The 19,313-nt window shown below is 42.0% G+C and overlaps 1 protein-coding gene across 12 annotated transcripts in view; it reads right to left on the reverse strand.

Moving 5' to 3' along the window:
- Window positions 1-19,313, reverse strand: part of GRB14 (growth factor receptor bound protein 14) — a 322,152-nt gene that overhangs the window by 38,309 nt on the left and 264,530 nt on the right. Inside the window, exons 16-17 of one of the 12 annotated variants that reach the window (XR_003857357.1) lie at window positions 8,742-8,815; window positions 7,017-8,188 (exon numbers count right to left, since the gene is read on the reverse strand). The exons of 10 other annotated variants lie outside the window; for them this stretch is intronic. The gene's annotated coding sequence lies outside the window, so the exon portion shown is untranslated. Of the gene's footprint in view, window positions 1-7,016; window positions 8,189-8,741; window positions 8,816-19,313 lie in introns of those variants that run through there. One more of the 12 variants, XR_003857358.1, reaches the window with a different exon arrangement.

Genomic DNA, 19,313 nt, shown 5'->3' on the forward strand with positions numbered 1-19,313 from the left:
CATGGTAGTCATCAAGAGAACATTGATGACATGTTTCCACTGTCTGGAAAGATCTGGGGGATGCCTTCTCTACAAACCATCTAAAATCTGTGAGATATTTCTAGTCTCCTTTATGCTATATAACGTGGCCAAAACCTGGCCAAGATGCATGCCTCTCCCAGAAGGACTGGAAGAGATTCTGGATGAAGAGGAGGAGGAGGAGGAAAAAAGAGCTGAGTCAGGAGGAATTGCAGAAGATACATTTCATGAGTCAAAGGCAGGCTATAGAGGAAAGGAACACTCTGATACAAAGACATTTTCAAAGGTGACCATGTATTTATTTGAATACTGTGCTGTATGTGATGACTATTATATAACATAAAGTTAGTGCTTCCTTGGCCACCCTTTTTTTTGGGGGGTAGAGAAAACTCTGCTGCCTTTGTTTTGCAGCAGTGTTCTGTCACTGATGTGGCCTCAGAGGACACAAGACCTGGGGGCAGAAGAACATCATCATAACTGCTGGAATGTCCTGTAGTGCTTCAAAGGAGCTGCAAAGACAGCCTGGCTGCTATGGTGGGCCTTGTCTCCTCAGCCACCTGCTCCATGAGAGAGGTGGAAGCATCTATCTCTGGTTGTGTTGGTGGTAGTACAATCAATACAGGAGGTGTTAGCATGATAGGAGATGGTGCAGGCATATGTGGAGCAGGCAATGATGCAGGTAGAGCTTCAGCCTACAGAAGTGCCATCCAGGTTCTTGGTGCTGAAAGGATGATAGGAACTGCATCTACGTGCCCTAAAAAAGTATGAAGCCAGTGGGAGCTGCAGCTAGCAGGGGACATCCTTTGCAGCATCTCCCTCCACACTGCAATCTGGGTATCTATTGCCTCATGAATGCCCTATGTCTCCTCATGCACAACATCCCTCAGGTTCTAAAATTCCTCCCTCATAGCATCCTGGAGGCCATGCATCTCCATACAGAGTCCTGCTATCTCCTTTACCACTCTGGCATTGATGCTCATGAGTTGCTGCTCAGTAGGAGTGACTTGCATCTCCTCTTCTGAATTGGAAATGAACTGGTCATCTGCAAGTTGGCCTTGACCAATAGTGGCCCACTGAGAGTCTTCCTTGTCCTCCTCCTCAGGCTGTCGCTACTTCTCTGCAGTTCTCTCTTTTGCCTCCATGTCCTACTCAGAGTTAGCAGAAAAAACCTGTGTGTGCTGCCTTCCCTTTCGGTGGCCACAGGCCTGGCATATCTGACTCCTTGCTGGGCTGCTCCCCTGCAACACTGAAAATAGTACATCCTTTAAAAATACACCCAATGTGGATATTTCTCTTCACACTCAGTTGATCTTCCTTTATGCCTAGTGGAATTGCTCATTATCCCTTATATAGCACCTCCTGCTTTACCACTAACTGTCTAGAAATCATTGCTGTGGTACAGATATATACCCTGGCATGCTATGCCAGAGAAAGAGAGAGGACCACAATAAATGGTGTGGCTCTTGAAAAGAGGAGTTTACTGGCTTACTGGCTCTAGGTGTATAGAACTGGAGAACAAGCCAGCAGGCTACATTATTCAACTGGAAGGTGGGGTCCCAAGGTAGAAGTGTCTACCTGGCCCCAAAGACTTGTCCAGTGTTGTGGATCTGGAGGTGACAGGAAAGTGGGTGCCAGTATGTTCAGTAGGCATAGATTGCAGCTACATGATACAGAAAAGGTTCATTTCAAAGCCATCAATTTATTATACTTCTCTCATACAGGTATACAGAGTGTTTTATTGGAGAGTTTGACAAAGGACCTGGAAAAGTATCATTACTTACAAGTGCATTAAGGCTAATATAATACTCAGCTTTTCAGCCTGTGCAGAAACTCCAGGAGATCAGGCCACCTAGTGTGCTTGTTGGCCATCTCAGTGTGCCAACACGATGCTCAGGATCTTCACTGGATGAGAACTATGTATAACAAAAGTATGGTGCAGTACATATCATAATCATTCTATACACACACACACACTTTTTCTGACTTTCCTATTTACTCACCTTGCTGGCATTGTGGTTGAGAGGTGTCCAATTGGCCAAATCCTCCCATAAATACAACCACAATGGTGTTCAATACAAACTATTCTGCTACAGCAAAGCTGACCTGACAGTCATGATCCTCAGCTGTCATCCTGACCTGCTTCCTCTATACCATTTGTTGGAGGTTTTGCCACTTGTGGTTCTGGTCTTTCTTACTGCAATTGGTGCAATAAACTGCATTGAGCCAGTGGTGGATACTCTCCTACAGCTACTCCTTACTGTAGGATCCTGCTGTCCTGGACTGGGAGACAATTAGGAGATGCTGGACCTTTAGGATCACATGGACAAGAAGGTCCACCTTCTTTGGTAGGAAGTTGAGCTTAGGACAAATGCTCCACTCCTTTAGGATATGGAGCAAGTAGGAAGACATGCAATACGAGCTGATTCTTTTATACACTCATTTGTAAATTACAGATATTCACATGTGTATGAGAACTGGTTTAAGAATTATAAATATTACACATGTATACAATTAAAATAGATTGGAAATGTATGCATGTTTATTATTAGTAGCATGTTCAGTGGGATAAATGTCGTGCTGAATATACTTGTTTAAAGTTTTCCAGTTATATATAGCTGAATAACTTTAACCCTAATTGGCCTTTGGTTGAATTTGGCTGGTTAGACCTAAAGTTATCTGGCCTTGTGTGGATGGATAGCTAGCTACTTACCAGATATCTTCAGAGTGATCCAGGTAAGTAGTTCACATTAAAAAAAAAAAAAAAAAGAGCAACAAGTCACAGGCCTCCTGGCCTGATGTCCACCTCCCAACCTATTGTCTCAATACCCCCTCTCCATGCTAACCAAATAAATGGGCCCCAATCTTTAAAAAGCACACTAAAGTTCAAGAAGTTGAGCGTTGCTGGCCCAGGCTTCCAGCCTACATCTCCCACCTGCAAAAACATATTTACTTAATCTATTCTGCCATCCCCAAACATCCATTCACACCACCCCCCCCCCCCCTAGTCAGGCACCCTCCCACCCACCTGGTTACCTTGAAAATCACCCCACTAGTTCTGCCAGGATCATTATGCTAAGCAATCCCATCATATGCTTCTAGCGGTACTTAGGTAATAATGTTGGGAGTGTATTTCTGCCATATTAGCCCTTTAGACAGATAACTTGTGAGTTATCCATCTAAATTACTTTTGAATATCTACCCCATAATTTGTCTACTAATGTTGTATATATGCATTATTTTAGAACACACAGTTTATAGTAAGGCGGAGGTTTCCAAACCTGTCTTGGAAGACCCTAATCCAGTCAGGTTTTCATGATATCCACAATAAATATGTATCAGATAAACTTTTAATGCTATGGAGGCAGTGCATGCAAATTTATCTCATGTATATTCATTGTGGATATCCTGAAAACCTGACTGGTTGGATGTCCTCCAGGACAGATTTGGGAACTGTAGGGAGATATCTCATATTTTATCACTGATTCACCAATTATGAATTATATTAGCCATGTACAAGCCAAATTCTGACAGGCCCCAAAAGGCACTGCCACAGCAAGAAAGAATAAGGAACTTTGCCCAGGTAAACTCTAAAACCTTATCTCTGTAGAAAATGAAGAGGCCTTGTCTTACTATACTGAAGGATACCTTATCAGATGTGCCTGCTTGTAGGGGCCTATTTAAATAAAGGACAACATGTCTAAAGCAAAAGCAGGAGTCATGGTTCGGCCAAAGCAGAGTGCAGAGATCATAAAGACCCCCACCCTTGGAAAGAACAGGGGGCAGCCTGAGATGGAGAAAAACACTCTGACACACACTTGGCATATAGGTGTGGCAGTTCTTCCCCTGAAGGAACGGGAGGGGGAAAATGACCTACAACATGGTAGGACCCCCCTCCAGAAGTAATGGGGAGGGGGGAAAACCTGCAATGGGGCAAAAGACCCTCTACTCACCATGTGAATATGCATGAGCTTATGCATATTTATCAGATGCAAAGTATAAGACAGGGGGCCAAAGAAGGAAAAAGGGCAGAAGCAATGGACCCCCCTGGGGGAGCGACCCTGAAACCAAAAGAAGGAGAAAGCAAAGCACCTGAAAAAGGACCACCTGGGAGAGCAACCCTGAAACCAAAAGGAAAAGAAAGCAAAGCACCTAAAAAAGAAAGGGAGAAGGGAAAAAAGAGGGAGGAGGCAGCACAAACCCTGAACACAAACCCTGGGAGAAAACCCAGACAGTGGATGCAGAGAATGACCTTGAAACCTGTGCTAAAGCATCTCTGAAAGTGAAAGGAGAGCCAGAAGCAGACCATCACTCCCTGCTATCAAGAAGGGAGAAGACTAGGTGTGGCTAGGTGATTGGAGAGAGGAGACCATAGCTCAGGTGCAGACAGTGACACTGAGTCATAGACAGTGAAGAGTGAGAACAAGCCTAGACAGCCAGCAAGCACCAGATCCAGAAGCTAGTCTCCTTCCTGGTCAGCCTGCCTGCTCTGCTAGTACCAAGCCTAGGAAGCAAGCCTCTCCACTGTCCACATTCTCCAGCTCTCCAGACGGAGCCTGCTTCAGAGGTTAACAGAGATATTGGCTGAAGTCAGGACCAAGGTGAGTAAGTTATCCCTAAGTATTAATATATTAAGTAGGCTAAGGTTTATGGCATCTTTTGTTACCACCCATGATACAGAACCTTGTTTTAGGGAAAACTGGTGCTTAGTGGCTAAGATGTTAGCGATAGGAATTGTTATTTTCAAAATGCTATGTACTGTCAAATCTGATAAATAAAAGTATATTTCTGAGGAGAATACACATTGACTTTTCCCTGACTTATGATCATAAGTAAGGTGGGAGAGCAGCTGGCAGTGTCTTGTAGCAGACAATTCCCTGCACCCCTAAACCTGCTTACAGTTTGGAGGTTCACCAGGACAGGATAGACTATTCCCATCCATAGAAATGATGTCAGATGTGCAGGTAGATTTAGTAGAATTAGAAAATGAAGCATTAGTGAAAATTACAAGTTTTCACTAAGAAAGAGGATGTGCTGTTCCAGATCTCAAGGGTATGAGAGAATTTCAAACAAATGTATCTGCAGCTAGGCAATGTTACTAATCTATATTTAATGACCTTGCAATTGTTGGTTAGTGAATCTAAATTAACCCTTAAGACATTAGCTGAATATGCTATCACTTTGCACTTATTAAGAGAATTACTACAGAGTGATAACTCACATTTACATACAACCAATCAAGTATTGGAAAAAATATATTAGCCAGCTAAGATCAGAAGTAGCTAGCATTATTGAAAAATGTGCACTGCAAGAAGCTGATCACAAGCTAATGGCAAAACAGAATCTTGAATTAACAGAAAAAATGGAAGCTTTAGAAAAACAGTTCACTGAAACCCAGCCTACAGACTCTCATTTAGATAAACTACTTCATTACCTTGAACAAATCCAAACATTGCAGGAGATAATCAGAGAAAAAGAACAGGAGGGTGTTTCTGATGATGAAACAAATAGAGTTCAGGAGTTAGAAATGGCTATTAAACTGCAGCGAGAAGAGTCAGACAAAAAGATTAAGTCTTAAAAACAACAGTTAACAGAATTAAAACTGCAATTAGCTGCAACTGATAGCCAAACTGGTCAGAAAGTTAAAATAATGACAGCTTGAACTTCAAAGCGTGTCTCTTCAGGAGACACATCTTACTGAGGTTGAGTTGTTAAAAGTTGAAAATCAAACATTAACCTAACAGCTTTCAGTGGAAAAACAAAGTAAACAGCTTTCTGCAGACAGGTAAAGTAAACACAGTGCAGCTCGTCTTTACCAGCTGCAGACAGGGAATTTAAAGTTGCAAGAAGATAATTTAAAATTAGAGAAAGAGAATCAGGAACTGGTATTTGATCTAAAAGAATCTAGATGCCAATTGCAATTATCCCAACGTATGGTTAAATTATTGAAAGAGAAAGCAGATAATGTAACACACAAACCTGCCTTTCTTAACCAGAGCATGCAGGCAGCAAAATATGGAAAGAGGATGGCATAACCCAGAGCCTTGTTTCCAAGACCAGGAAAAATTAGTTGAACCACAGGAAAAGTTTAAGGCTGAGACAAAGCAGAGGTGTTAGCTTCTAAATACAGCTGAGGTCTCTTGCAAAACACACACACAGCTGCCCCTCCATATATTGCCTGGGATGGAGAGAGGGAGATGTCTGTCCTCCTAGAAGGGGGACTGGGATAAAAGGCCAACACCCTGACAGGCTTACCACCAGCCGACACCAGAAGGAGCTTCAAATCTCACTAAACAAATCAAGCTGCTTTGTTCCTTGATTGCACGGTTTAAAGAGAATTCTGGCTTAGATATTTTGCAGCAATTAAATAGGTTGCATGAAATTTTTCAGGTAGTGGGTACACATGGAAGTGGCCCTACTTCCATGGAGTTTCAGTGAATAAGCTAGATAATACATAGCTAGCATTCCCGCTGAGGTAAAAGAATCCTTAGACACATTTGAGTTTGCCCTCAAAGAACACTTTGGAACTTATGCCAACTGTGTTTGGCATGGTGGCTGCCTACAATCTAAGATGTGGCCCTGATGAAAGTCCCAGAGCTTTTAACTGCCACTTAAAACAAACTTTCTTCTGTGGGGAGCCCTGTGCCACCGAAGCAGACAAGATTGCTCTCAGAAACCTCTTTTGTAAGGCTCTTCCCATACTCTGTGAACTCCATTATACCTCCACAGGGAGGCACCCTTAAGTTTCCTCATAGAGGAAGCAGAAAAGTTGTATGCCATTTGTCATAAAGGAAATTATGCTCCTAGTCTGAAAACCTGACTGCTTAGATATGTCCCTAAGACTAGGTAGAGAGTCCCTGATCTATACAATGGATGACAAAGGATCCATCTCCTCTGGGACTTTGAGATCCAGTTGGTTCTTTCTCCAGAAAGATAGCAATGTGGGAAAGCCCTGGATTAGACCTGTCTGTCCCAGATGGCATGGATCCAGCTGCAAATTTATTACCACAAGGTAGATATTGGATTTTGGATGGTATGGAATGTGAGGATGAATACAAGAAATTCAGAGGTCTGGAAAAATATTTAATTGGGTTTTGCCTTAGTCACTGTGAATCAGTATTTCTCTCCATCTGCAAATGTATCTTATATTTAGAAGTATTTATCTCCTAGGCATTTATATATAACGTGTGTCCCACTATATATCTGGCCCAGATTTTCTATTCACATTCTATATTTTCTTCTACTTTCCCATCCCTTTGTTCTCTTAAATCAGTATGAATGGGAAAAAACAGCGTAGCAAGCAATATGCAGGGCTATGTGTGGGAGTCATGGCTCTAGGATATGCTGAAAGAGTCTTAACTGGAGTAGAAAATAAATCATAGTAGGTAGTAAATAATGGAGACACAAACATACAAAGTTTAATTTTTATCAAAATGATGATAAATATAATCATTTCCAATAACTATTTACAATTTGTAAAAATTAATTGGGACAAGAGTGGGACAAATTAGGTTACAAACTATTTACACAAACAAAACAAGGCCCAGGGACGTAGGGAGTCCAGGTGCTATAGACTTTAGAGTCTGGTCAGTATAGAAAGAGTCTCATGGCAATGAGCTGCACTGTCACAGTGAGATACTCTTGGGTCTCAATGAGGCAGAACACCTTACTGAGCAGACTACTGAGGTCTGCTTGAATTCCTCTCATCTTCTCCACCGTCATCTGAATATCTTCCCCCAAAAGGTGCTGACACATAGGCTTATCGCTTGGAGCAGATGCTTCAGACAATGAGCCTAGTTCAGGAGCACTTGACAAGGCCACAGATGATGGCGGGAAAAGCAGAGAGGAAACTGGGCCTCCCTTGGCCAAGAAGGTTGGCCAATCTGAATTGTGTCATCCCTACATCCCTGACCAAAAGAGGTAGGAGGCCATACCAGGATGGGGAAAGTGATCTCTGGCTCTTTGGGCCCAGGGTCCACCAGTTGCAGATGGAAGGACTAGACTGCCACCGATGGGTCCACTGGTGGAAGAAAGGGTGGGAGAGGAGCATCCTGCTCCCCCCAAGTTATGGGATCAGCTTGGGTTGCATCAGGGACCAGGACTTCATTGCCATCTTCTTCCTCTTCTGTCTCCTTCTCCAATGGTGACAAGGAATTGTCATGACATACAACTGCTATGAAGAGAACAGCAATTATATGACATTCATGTACTCACACACTGCAGGGTGTGATGTGCATGATCATAGAGACTAGAGGGCATTCTTTTTCTGGGAGAAATGTAAGCAAAGGAAAGTATTCCTAACTACAGGACACCCATGTCATATAAATGGTGGAATACAGAAGATTAATTTCAGTGGTATTTTTTTTTTATGGTACCTCATTTGTGATATGAGTTCGGAGTTAGATTTGGTGTCAGAATTTGAAATGTTGGGTTGTGTTCTACATAGCAAGTACTCATTTGTAGGGGGACCAAACACTTTCAGTGGGAATTAATGTAGGAGTGGGTGCAAACACCCTGTAGTGTTTCCAGCTAGGCCTGAGATGCTTCCCAAGTAATGCTTCATGACAGTGCTGCCTGAAGCCAGATAATTGCCAAGGTATAAGTATGTTTGCTTGAGGATTTATTTAAACTCAAGGCAGATAACAGAGTCATGCTGAGTGGTCAGTCTATAGTGTAGCTGATGATGGAAACAGAACATAGGTCTGATGTTCATATCATGAATTTACCTCCAGCCCCCATCCCACCTGGCTTGCAGGCGGTCCAGTCAGTGCATCTCCCAGGCCTTCTTCAGGTTCTCAATCTATAGAGAGAAATAGGATGACAACATTTAATGTGTGCTGTAGTTGTTAATGTAACCTCCATACTGTTATGTATCAATGTATTCTACTATCTCAAAAAAGATATAATTGCGATGGAGAAGGTACAGAGAAGGGCTAACAAAATGATAAGGGGAATGGAACAGCTCCCCTATGAAGAAAGACTAAAGAGGTTAGGACTTTTCAGCTTGGAGAAGAGACGGCTGAGGGGGGATATGATAGAGATGTTTAAAATTATGAGAGGTCTAGAACGGGTAGATGTGAATCGGTTATTTACTCTTTCGGATAGTAGAAAGACTAGGGGGCACTCCATGAAGTTAGCATGGGGCACATTTAAAACTAATTGGAGAAATTTCTTTTTTACTCAACGCACAATTAAACTCTGGAATTTGTTGCCAGAGGAAATGGTTAGTGCAGTTAGTATAGCGGTGTTTAAAAAAGGATTGGATAAGTTCTTGGAGGAGAAGTCCATTACCTGCTATTAAGTTCACTTAGAGAATAGCCACTGCCATTAGCAATGGTAACATGGAATAGACTTAGTTTTTTGGTACTTGCCAGATTCTTATGGCCTGGATTGGCCACTGATGGAAACAGGATGCTGGGCTTGATGGACCCTTGGTCTGACCCAGTATGGCATTTTCTTATGTTCTTATCATATGAAGTGAGTAGCATGGCTCCTTATAATCCCTTAATACACCTAGGAGAGGTGTGCTTCCATTAGGCCCGAAAGTACCCCTCAATAGGGTCACTCCATGAACCACCATGGTATTTATTTTTCATGAGAGGGCATGCTAGGCAATCTAGCCAATAAGAAAATCTCTTGTATTAGAGCACATATCTTTGGGGAGTAACAGGGGCCGTGTGAAAGGGCTAAAGACCCTGATAGGAAGGCACAGGTTTCCTCTGCTTTTGGATGATCATTAAATCTAGGACATGTCCTTAAGAAGATCCAGCTCATAATTGCACCTTGTCTATACTTCTGCCTATTGGTTTAAGTCTTCCCTTGTCATCTGTGCCAACTATTTCACTGTTGCCTTATATCAGATTGGCAGCATCTGTACATACATCATGCTCATAATGGAATGTACATCTGTTATTGTATCCAGACATACCTATTGAATATTGCCCCTTTTCTGGCCACATTGAGCCCTCCGTAGTTACCCCCTTGCACATTCTTACCTGACTCCACTTCCACACCTTCTAGATCCCCCCTAATACACATCCTTACTTGACCCTATCCCATCCCACTAGTGCCTCCCCATGCATAACTTTACCTCATCTCACCCCCACTACCTTTATTTCTAAAGCCTATTAGTGACCTCCCATCTACATCCTTACCTGACCTCACCCCCACTACCTATATTTCTAAAGCCTATTAGTGACCTCCCATCTACATCCTTTCCTGACCTCACCTCATCTACCAATATTCTACTCCACATGGGTACAAAAAGCTCCACAGTTAAATAATGTGCACACCAGGCACAAGATCAGGTTGTGGCACAGTCATGATCCACCACCAGGGATATCAGGTGAGTAATGTCCCTGGCAGTGAAATGTGGCTGTCTTGCAGGTGCTGGGAGTTGTGCATCGCGGAAGCGTACAAGAGGATGGTACACAAAAATGTGTACATACACTAAAAACCACATGCAAATGTATGCAAAGATACACATGCAACATTAACACTAAAGTTACATGTATTTTAGATTGTGCATGCCCATTTGCCTGCATAATATAAAATACAAGCGCATGAGTGCATGAGCCCATTTGTGCATGCATATGGGCTTGCATGCAATTGTTTTAAAGTTATCCTCTAAGGATTCAATTGAAGGCAATCGCAGCTTCACAATGGAAGCCCACATTGCAAAATGGTAAAGGTCTCCTTTAGGTAACAAGAACTATTTTCTCTATATAGTACAATATAACAACACTTAAGAGAAAAGTGTACAACTTTATTATCATAAATTACAGAAATATTTTTTTAGGAAATGTGTCCATATATAAAATCACACACACACTCATTCACACCTTAAAACCTTCACATACACAATGGAGCCAGCATATAAGACTCCAATGAGTCTATACAATTTCAATACAGCTTATAACTTAAATATCCTGTGGATATACCCACTTACAATCTATATATACCCACTCCCACGCCTATTTCCTACTACTTATAAGCGTAAAATGCCCAACAAATCTAAGTAGTAGGAAATAGGCGTGGGAGTGGGTATATATAGATTGTAAGTGGGTATATCCACAGGATATTTAAGTTATAAGCTGTATTGAAATTGTATAGACTCATTGGAGTCTTATATGCTGGCTCCATTGTGTATGTGAAGGTTTTAAGGTGTGAATGAGTGTGTGTGTGATTTTATATATGGACACATTTCCTAAAAAAATATTTCTGTAATTTATGATAATAAAGTTGTACACTTTTCTCTTAAGTGTTGTTATAAAGGTCTCCTTTACACATCTGGGTCAGATTTGCTATCTTCACAACTACTTTGATAAATACAACTATTGCATTCGCCGGCTGCAAACCTCCGAGGCCGGCTTCCCTCTCCTGCCCTGTCCATGCACTGCCTACCATGCGCCACCAGCTCTGGGCTCGGGTCGCACGGCAGGGAGCTGATGCCTCCACATCAGCTGATGCCAACTCACCCATCATCTCCCCCCCCCCCACCCCCATGCAAGGGTGTGTCTCTCTCTCCAACTTAAAGGGCCAGTGGCGAGAAATTCCTCATGGCCCTGACTGACGACGTCAGGCTGGGGAACTATATAAAGCCAGCCTTGTTGCTTCCTCCTTGCCTCAGCAACAGGTTCCTCTCAGCGAGAGTAGCTGATTGCTCCTGACTGTGCTGCTGGTTCATGACTCTGTGCTCCTGGTTCCCATCTCTGTGTTCTTGCTCTGACTCCATGTTCGACTCCTGTTCTCTGACCCCATGGACTGATTCTTTGGTTCTGACATCAGTACATTCTCTGGATTTCTCTCCGCCTGCTACCTGCCTCAACCTCCTGCCTGTTCATCGGTTCTTCTCTGCTTGACACCTGCCCTGACCTCTGGCCTCCTTCTGGACTCTGTTGCTCACTGCCAGCCCCAACCTCTGGTATGCCCAACTACGTTTTGTCTGCTGTCTTCATGGGATGCGTCACTGACCGGAGAACGTCTAAGTCCAGCTGGCCTCGGTACCTAAGGACTCGACCTGCAGAGAACGTGGGCTGGTATTGGTGAAGGTCCTGTTGGGTTTCCACATTGACTGTACCCACCTCCTGATGACGAGGACCTGCAGGAGGTTCCCTCCTGTAAGTGGTGCCAACCTCGTCTCGGCTCAGGAGTCCATGACCAACAGTTTGCTTAGGCCATGGACCCAGTGAATCTTCCTGGTCTGCAAGCCATCACAGGCTTGGCCCAGAGGATACAACAGCAGCAACAGTGCCTGGACACGCTGACAGATACATTAGAGCATCTCACTGTCTCCACTGGCACTCATACTCCTGCCACTCCCGCATCGTCACCCGCGACAGCGACTCTTCGCCTCTCGGCTCCACCTCAGTATGCTGGAGATCCTAAGTAGTGCTGGGGCTTTTTGAACCTATGCATCATGCACGTCTTCCTGCAGCTGATTCAATTCTCCAGCGACACCATCAAAATGACATTCATTCTCTCCCTTTTGGATGGGAAGGCCCTGGCCTGGGCTTCTCCCATATGGGAGAGAGGAGACCCATTGCTGCAGGATTTGCATTGTTTTGTGCAGACCTTTAAGCAGGTATTTAAGGAGCCTGAGCACCTAACCACTGATGGCTCAGACCTCCTCCACCTTCACCAAGGCTCAAGGACACTAGCGAAGTATGCTATCGGGTTCCACACACTGGCCACTGAACTGGGCTGGTGTGAGAATAGCCTCCAAAGCATCTTCCTGGAGGGGCTATCTCCTCAAATTAAATACAAACTAGCAGCATGGGAACTCCCGGATAATTTGAATACCCTTATTAACCTTACGAGGAAAATAGACCGTCATCTTCAGCAGCATCCAGGAATCCAGGATGCCCCGTAGGCTGATAACCCTCGTGCCATCCTTCTCACGGCCCCTGGCACCAAATCCCCCAGCAGAGGCCAGCCTGATTCACCCAGAAGAACCCATGCAGCTGGGCTGGAGCCATCTCTCACCTGAGGAAAGACAGCGGAGATGCACATTGGGACTCTGTCTCTACTGTGCCAGGAAGGGTAACCTCTTGGCACAATGCCCTGAGAGACAAGTTAAATGTAAGACATTGATAAGACAGGCTAAGAGAGAATTTGAAAAGAAGTTGGCCATAAAGGCAAAAACTTGCAGTAAAAACTTTTTAAAATATATCCGAAACAGAAAGCCTGTGAGTAAGTCAGTTGAACCGTTAGATGATTGAGGGGTTAAAGGGGCACTTTGAGAAGATAAGGCTATCGTGGAAAGATTAAACAATTTCTTTACTTCGGTGTTTACTGAAGAGGAGGTTGGGGAGATACCCTTTCCAGAGAAAGTTTTCATGGGTAATGATTCAGATGGACTGAAGCAAATCCCGGTGAACCTAGAAGATGTGGTAGGCCTGATTGACAAACTGAAGAGTGGTAAATCACCTGGACCGGATGGTATACACCCAGGGTTCTGAAGGAACTCAAAAATGAAATTTCAGACTTATTAGTAAAAATGTGTAACCTATCTTTAAAATCATCCATTGTACCTGAAGTCTAGAGGGTGCCTAATGTAAACCCAATATTTAAAAAGGGCTCCAGGGGCGATCCGGGAAACTACAGCCCAGTTAGCCTGACTTCAGTGCCAGGAAAATTAGTGGAAAATGTTCTAAATATCAAAATTACAGAGCATATAGAAAGACAGAGTTTAATGGAACAAAGTCAACATGGCTTTACCCAAGGCAAGTCTTGCCTCACAAATCTGCTTCACTTTTTTGAAGGTTAATAAACATGTAGATAAAGATGAACCGGTAGATGTAGTGTATTTGCATTTTCAGAAGGCATTTCACAAAGTTCCTCATGAGAGGCTACTAGGAAAAGTAAAAAAGTCATGGGATAGGTGGTGATGTCCTTTTGTGGATTACAAACTGGCTAAAAGACAGGAAAAGAGAGTAGGATTAAATGGACAATTTTCTCAGTGAAAAGGAGTGGGTAGTGGAGTGCCTCAGGGATCTGTATTGAGATCCGTACTTTTCAATATATTTATAAATGATTTGGAAAGGAATACGACGAGTAAGGTAATCAAATTTGCAGATGATACAAAATTATTCAGAGTAGTTAAATCACAAGCGGATTGTGATAAATTGCTGGAAGACCTTGTGAGACTGGAAAATTGGGCATCCAAATGGCAGATAAAATTTAATGTGGATAAGTGCAAGGTGATGCATATAGGGAAAAATAACCCATGCTATAATTACACAATGTTAGGTTCCATATTAGGTGCTACAACCCAAGAAAGAGATCTAGGCGTCATAGTGAATAACACATTGAAATCGTTGGTACAGGGTGCTGCGGCAGTCAAAAAAGCAAACAGAATGTTGGGAATTATTAGAAAGGGAATGGTGAATAAAACGAAAAATATCAAAATGCCTCTGTATCACTCCATGGTGAGACTGCATCTTGAATACTGTGTACAATTTTGGTCGCCGCATCTCAAAAAAGATATAGTTGCGATGCAGAAGGAACAGAGAAGGGTGACCAAAATGATAAAGGGAATGGAACAGCTCCCCTATGAGGAAAGACTAAAGAGGTTAGGACTGTTCAGCTTGGAGAAGAGATGACTGAGGGGGGATATGATAGAGGTGTTTAAAATCATGAGTGATCTAGAATAGGTAAATGTGAATTGGTTATTTATTCTTTCGGATAAAAGAAGGACTAGGGGACACTTCTTGAAGTTAACAAGTGGCACATTTAAAACTAATTGGAGAAAATTCTTTTTTCACTCAACGCACAATTAAACTGTGGAATTTGTTGCCAGAGGATATGGTTAGTGCAGTTAGTATAGCTGTGTTTAAAAAAGGATTGGATAAGTTCTTGGAGGAGAAGTCCATTACCTGCTATTAATTAAGCTGACTTAGAAATTAGCCACTGCTATTACTAGCAACGTTAACATGGGATAGACTTAGTTTTTGGGTACTTGCCAGGTTCTTATGTCCTGGATTGGCCACTGTTGGAAACAGGATGCTGGGCTTGATGGACCCTTGGTCTGACCCAGTATGGCATGTTCTTATGTTCTTAGGCATTAATACCTGCTGCTCAGAATACTGTAACTCTCTATTACATGGCATCTCACAATATAATCTCAAATGCCTGCAAGTCTTACAAACTACTGCTGGAAGAATTATTGCAGGGCTCACAGCTTCTAATCACAATCCTGAGGCAATTGTACTGGCTCCTTGTCGAATACTGGATGCAAATTAAAACTCTTTGCTTTGTCTTCAAATATATAAATAACTTGACTCCTGAGCATCTCTCCAAACATCTGCTATTGTATAGCCCCAAATGAGAATTTTGATCCTCCCAGATGGCCCTCCTTTCCAACCCTTCTCTGGCTTCTACTAGATTAACCTGCTTCAAAACCTGTGCATTCAGCTGTTTTGCTCCAAACTTATGGAAAAAGATACCACTGTCCTTATGCAAAGAAACATCTTACCTTATCTTTAGGTAAATAACTAAGGCCTGGATATTCAGCAAGGCATTCTCCAAAACTTTCCATGATCTCCAGAAATTCATTTCAAAACAGTAACAGCTGAGACTTAACCATGAAAAGTTATTCCCATTTTACTGTGGGAACTCCTCTCTATGGCAGTGTTTCCCAACCAGCGTGCCATGGAAAAGTCACCACTACCTGATGCTCAGATCTAGCACCTTCATTGACAAAGTCATCACTGCCTGATGCTCAGATCTCAGCACCTTCATCAACAAACAGCGGTGACTCTTGAACATGTAGGAGTTCCTTTCAGAAAACAAATAGAGGATAATAGCACATACCTCATCTTCTTGGCTACCGCAGGAGCCCTGGATCTTTGTGTGATAATTAATGGACAGCATACAGGGTATGGATAGCTGAACATCAATTTGTGCAGCTTATAATGTGCAAGCAGCATTCCACATCTTTTCTTCTCCTGAACATCATCCTTGGAGTCCTTCCAGTCTATCTCCAGATGAAGTGAGACGGGAAAAGTGTGCACTGAGTGTTTGATGTGACTCTAAGAATTGGGTGCAGCAGCAGTGGAGGGGCTCTGGCAGATAAGGTAATTAATTGTGCCGGCTGCCCATATCACATTGGCTATTTCCTTCTGCACGTTTATACAGAGAGAGCTGGTCCATCATGATGGGTCCATATGAGTTTCCACCCCTTTCTCCCTTTCTTATAAAATTTGGAAAAAGGATTGGTGTAGTTTTCAGGGTTTCCTAGCTCATCTTTTGACTCCATGTCCAGACTGCCTGCTTGATGGAGGTCGGTGTGCCACACAACATTTTCTTTAAATAGGTGTGCCTTGGGCTTGAAAAGTGGGAAACCCTATTCTAAGAAGCATATTTATTAAGCCGTATTAGGCATTTACCACAAAGTAAATGATAATGCACGGTATTTGCCATATTGCATGTCATTTTACCCTTAATGTCACAAATATGATAATGAGTAGCTCAATAAATTTTATGTTATCTAAATGATGTGGCTTCCCTAAAAAATCACAAGCCACATTATTTTCCTGAAAGTGAGCTACAGCTCAGAAGTTGTAGAAAATCTTCCCAGACAGCATCGGATACTAATGTGCGTTCCAATACTTCAGGGCAGCTTATAAAGGGCCATATAGGCCAAGCAACCCCCCTCCCAAAAGTGTGTAAATCCCTCCAGAGGTCTTGTGAGACCTCAACCCTGATGTTAAAAACATCAAAAACAAAATTGAGTTTGCATGGTGAACACCCCTACCCCCTTCCTCACGCCACCTCTTTTCAAGAAAATGGCTCCAAGCCCCCTCTGATCCACCCTAGCCCACCCCACAAGCATACCTATAAGACTTAGGGGGCTCTGGAAGGCATCAGGGGCTTGCTACAAGTCTGGTGGGGGCTTTTTGTAATTTAAAAGAAGCAGGGAGTTAATTAATTTTCAGAATGAAAAAGAACAACATTTTGTTCATTTTTCTTTTTTTTTTCTTTCAAACCAAAATGCAACAGAAAATTTCCCTAAAATGTTCCTGTTTTATTTCAAAGGAAAGGGTATCCCTACTAAATTCAAAATGAATTCCTCTCTCAAAATACTCATTCATTCTTGCTATCTAGTATATATAAACTGAGCCGAAAAAATATGAGTCATGTCATCAGAGCAACTCTAATTAATGAAAGCAGTTTTGCTGAAAAAATACATGGCCACTATGCCCGATACTATTATTTATATTTACATATATCCTTTGTGACATGGACAGGTAATTACAGATGTATACAGTAAACTCCTCCATTATCCCTGTGGAACATGCCAGTATATTAATTCATTGTTTAATTTTGCAAGACAGCAGTAGATGATCCAAATCTCCAAGTTTCTGATTAACAGGTAGATATATTGGAATTCCCTTACTCTCACCTCTAATTTATTGCATAGCAAGATATACAGAGTATAATCCAGAAAAATGCTGCCATGAAGTGCACAAGTACAGTGATAAACTCTGAAAATATTCCCAGAACAGCACCATCAAATCAATTGGAGTGATACTTCAGTTTTACAATATGCATAATATGTGTATATTTATGCAGGGAAATTTGATTTAATAAGTATGAGTTGTTTAATTGAGGAAGTGGGTGCATTTCTTTTTGTGGAAAGCAGGCATTATTTATGGAAGGGGCACTTTTATTTAAGTATAGCAGTTTCCTTAAGCTAAATTCCCCATAATTTGCAGCAAAATCCACATTTTCCTCATGCAGCTTCAGTAGTCTGTATTTTCAAGTGTCTAATGCTGCTTTAAAAATATTTTAAAATACTTCTAAAAACATCCTATAATAACACACTTTAGCTTAGAATAACACATATGTACTTTTGATATTTGATGTGCTTTTATTTTTATGCAGTGGTGATTCATTTGTAAATGTAATGGTACAATCATTAAAATCAAATTAAGAGAGAACAAGTATGCGCTTCCTAGCATTCACAAGAGCTAGCACTCTTAGGGGGTAATTTTCAAAGGAGTTACGCATGTAAATGTGACATACTATTGTAGCAATTTTCAAAAGCTATTTTCTCGAGTAAAGTGCACTTACTTGAGTAAATCCTATGGACAATTCAATGGCATATATTGTAGCAATTTTGAAAAGCCCACTTACTTGAGTAAAGTGTATTTACTCGAGCAAAAACCAGTTTTGCTCGAGTAAATGCTTTTTAAAATCAAACCCTAAGAGTGCACTGTTCTAGAATATTCATCATGTTTCTCTTTCTGTGATGCAAGAATGGAAAAGGGGGGGTGGGGGATAGCAAGTGGATCACATTAGCCCATTAACCAATAGGATTGCCCCTAGATGTGACCTCTTGCATCATGTTCACCCTAAAGGAGAGAAAGGACAGTGGAGATACAATAAAAACCTTTGAATACCTAAAAAGTATTAACAATGCAGAACATAAGAACATAAGAAATTGCCATGCTGGGTCAGACCAAGGGTCCATCAAGCCCAGCATCCTTTTTCCAACAGAGGTCAAACTAGGCCACAAGAACCTGGCAATTATCCAAACACTAAGAAGATCCCATGCTACTGATGGAATTAATAGCAGTGGCTATTCCCTAAGTAAACTTGATTAATAGCAGTTAATGGACTTCTCCTCCAAGAACTTATGCAAACCTTTTCTGAATCCAGCTACACTAACTGCACTAACCACGTTCTCTGGCAACAAATTTCAGAGCTTTATTGTGCGTTGAGTGAAAAAGAATTTTCTCCGATTAGTCTTAAATGTGCTACCTGGCTTGCTAACTTCATGGAATGCCCCCTAGTCCTTCTATTATTCGAAAGTGTAAATAACCAATTCACATCTACTCGTTCAAGGCCTCTCATGATCTTAAAGACCTCTATCATATCCCCCCTCAGCCGCCTCTTCTCCAAGCTGAACAACCCTAAACTCTTCATACTTTCCTCATAGGGGGAGCTGTTCCATCCCCTTTATCATTTTGATTGCCCTTCTCTGTACCTTCTCCATCGCAACTATATCTTTTTTTAGATGCGGTGACCAGAATTGTACACAGTATTCAAGGTGTGGTCTCACATTGGAGCGATAAATAGGCATTATGACATTTTCCGTTTTATTAACCATTCCCTTCCTAATAATTCCTAACATTCTGTTTGCTTTTTTGACTGCTGGTTGCCATGGTTGCTTTTAGCATTGTTTCTGCCTAATATAACTATATGATACCAGAAATTATCTTTAAGATAGTTGAGCCCCTTCCTTTTGTTTGGATTTCTGTTATTGTTAAGGGGTGAGACTTTTGGCTTTATAT

This window comes from Rhinatrema bivittatum, chromosome 6 (genome assembly GCF_901001135.1).
Source record: "Rhinatrema bivittatum chromosome 6, aRhiBiv1.1, whole genome shotgun sequence".
Taxonomy (NCBI): Eukaryota; Metazoa; Chordata; class Amphibia; order Gymnophiona; family Rhinatrematidae; genus Rhinatrema; species Rhinatrema bivittatum.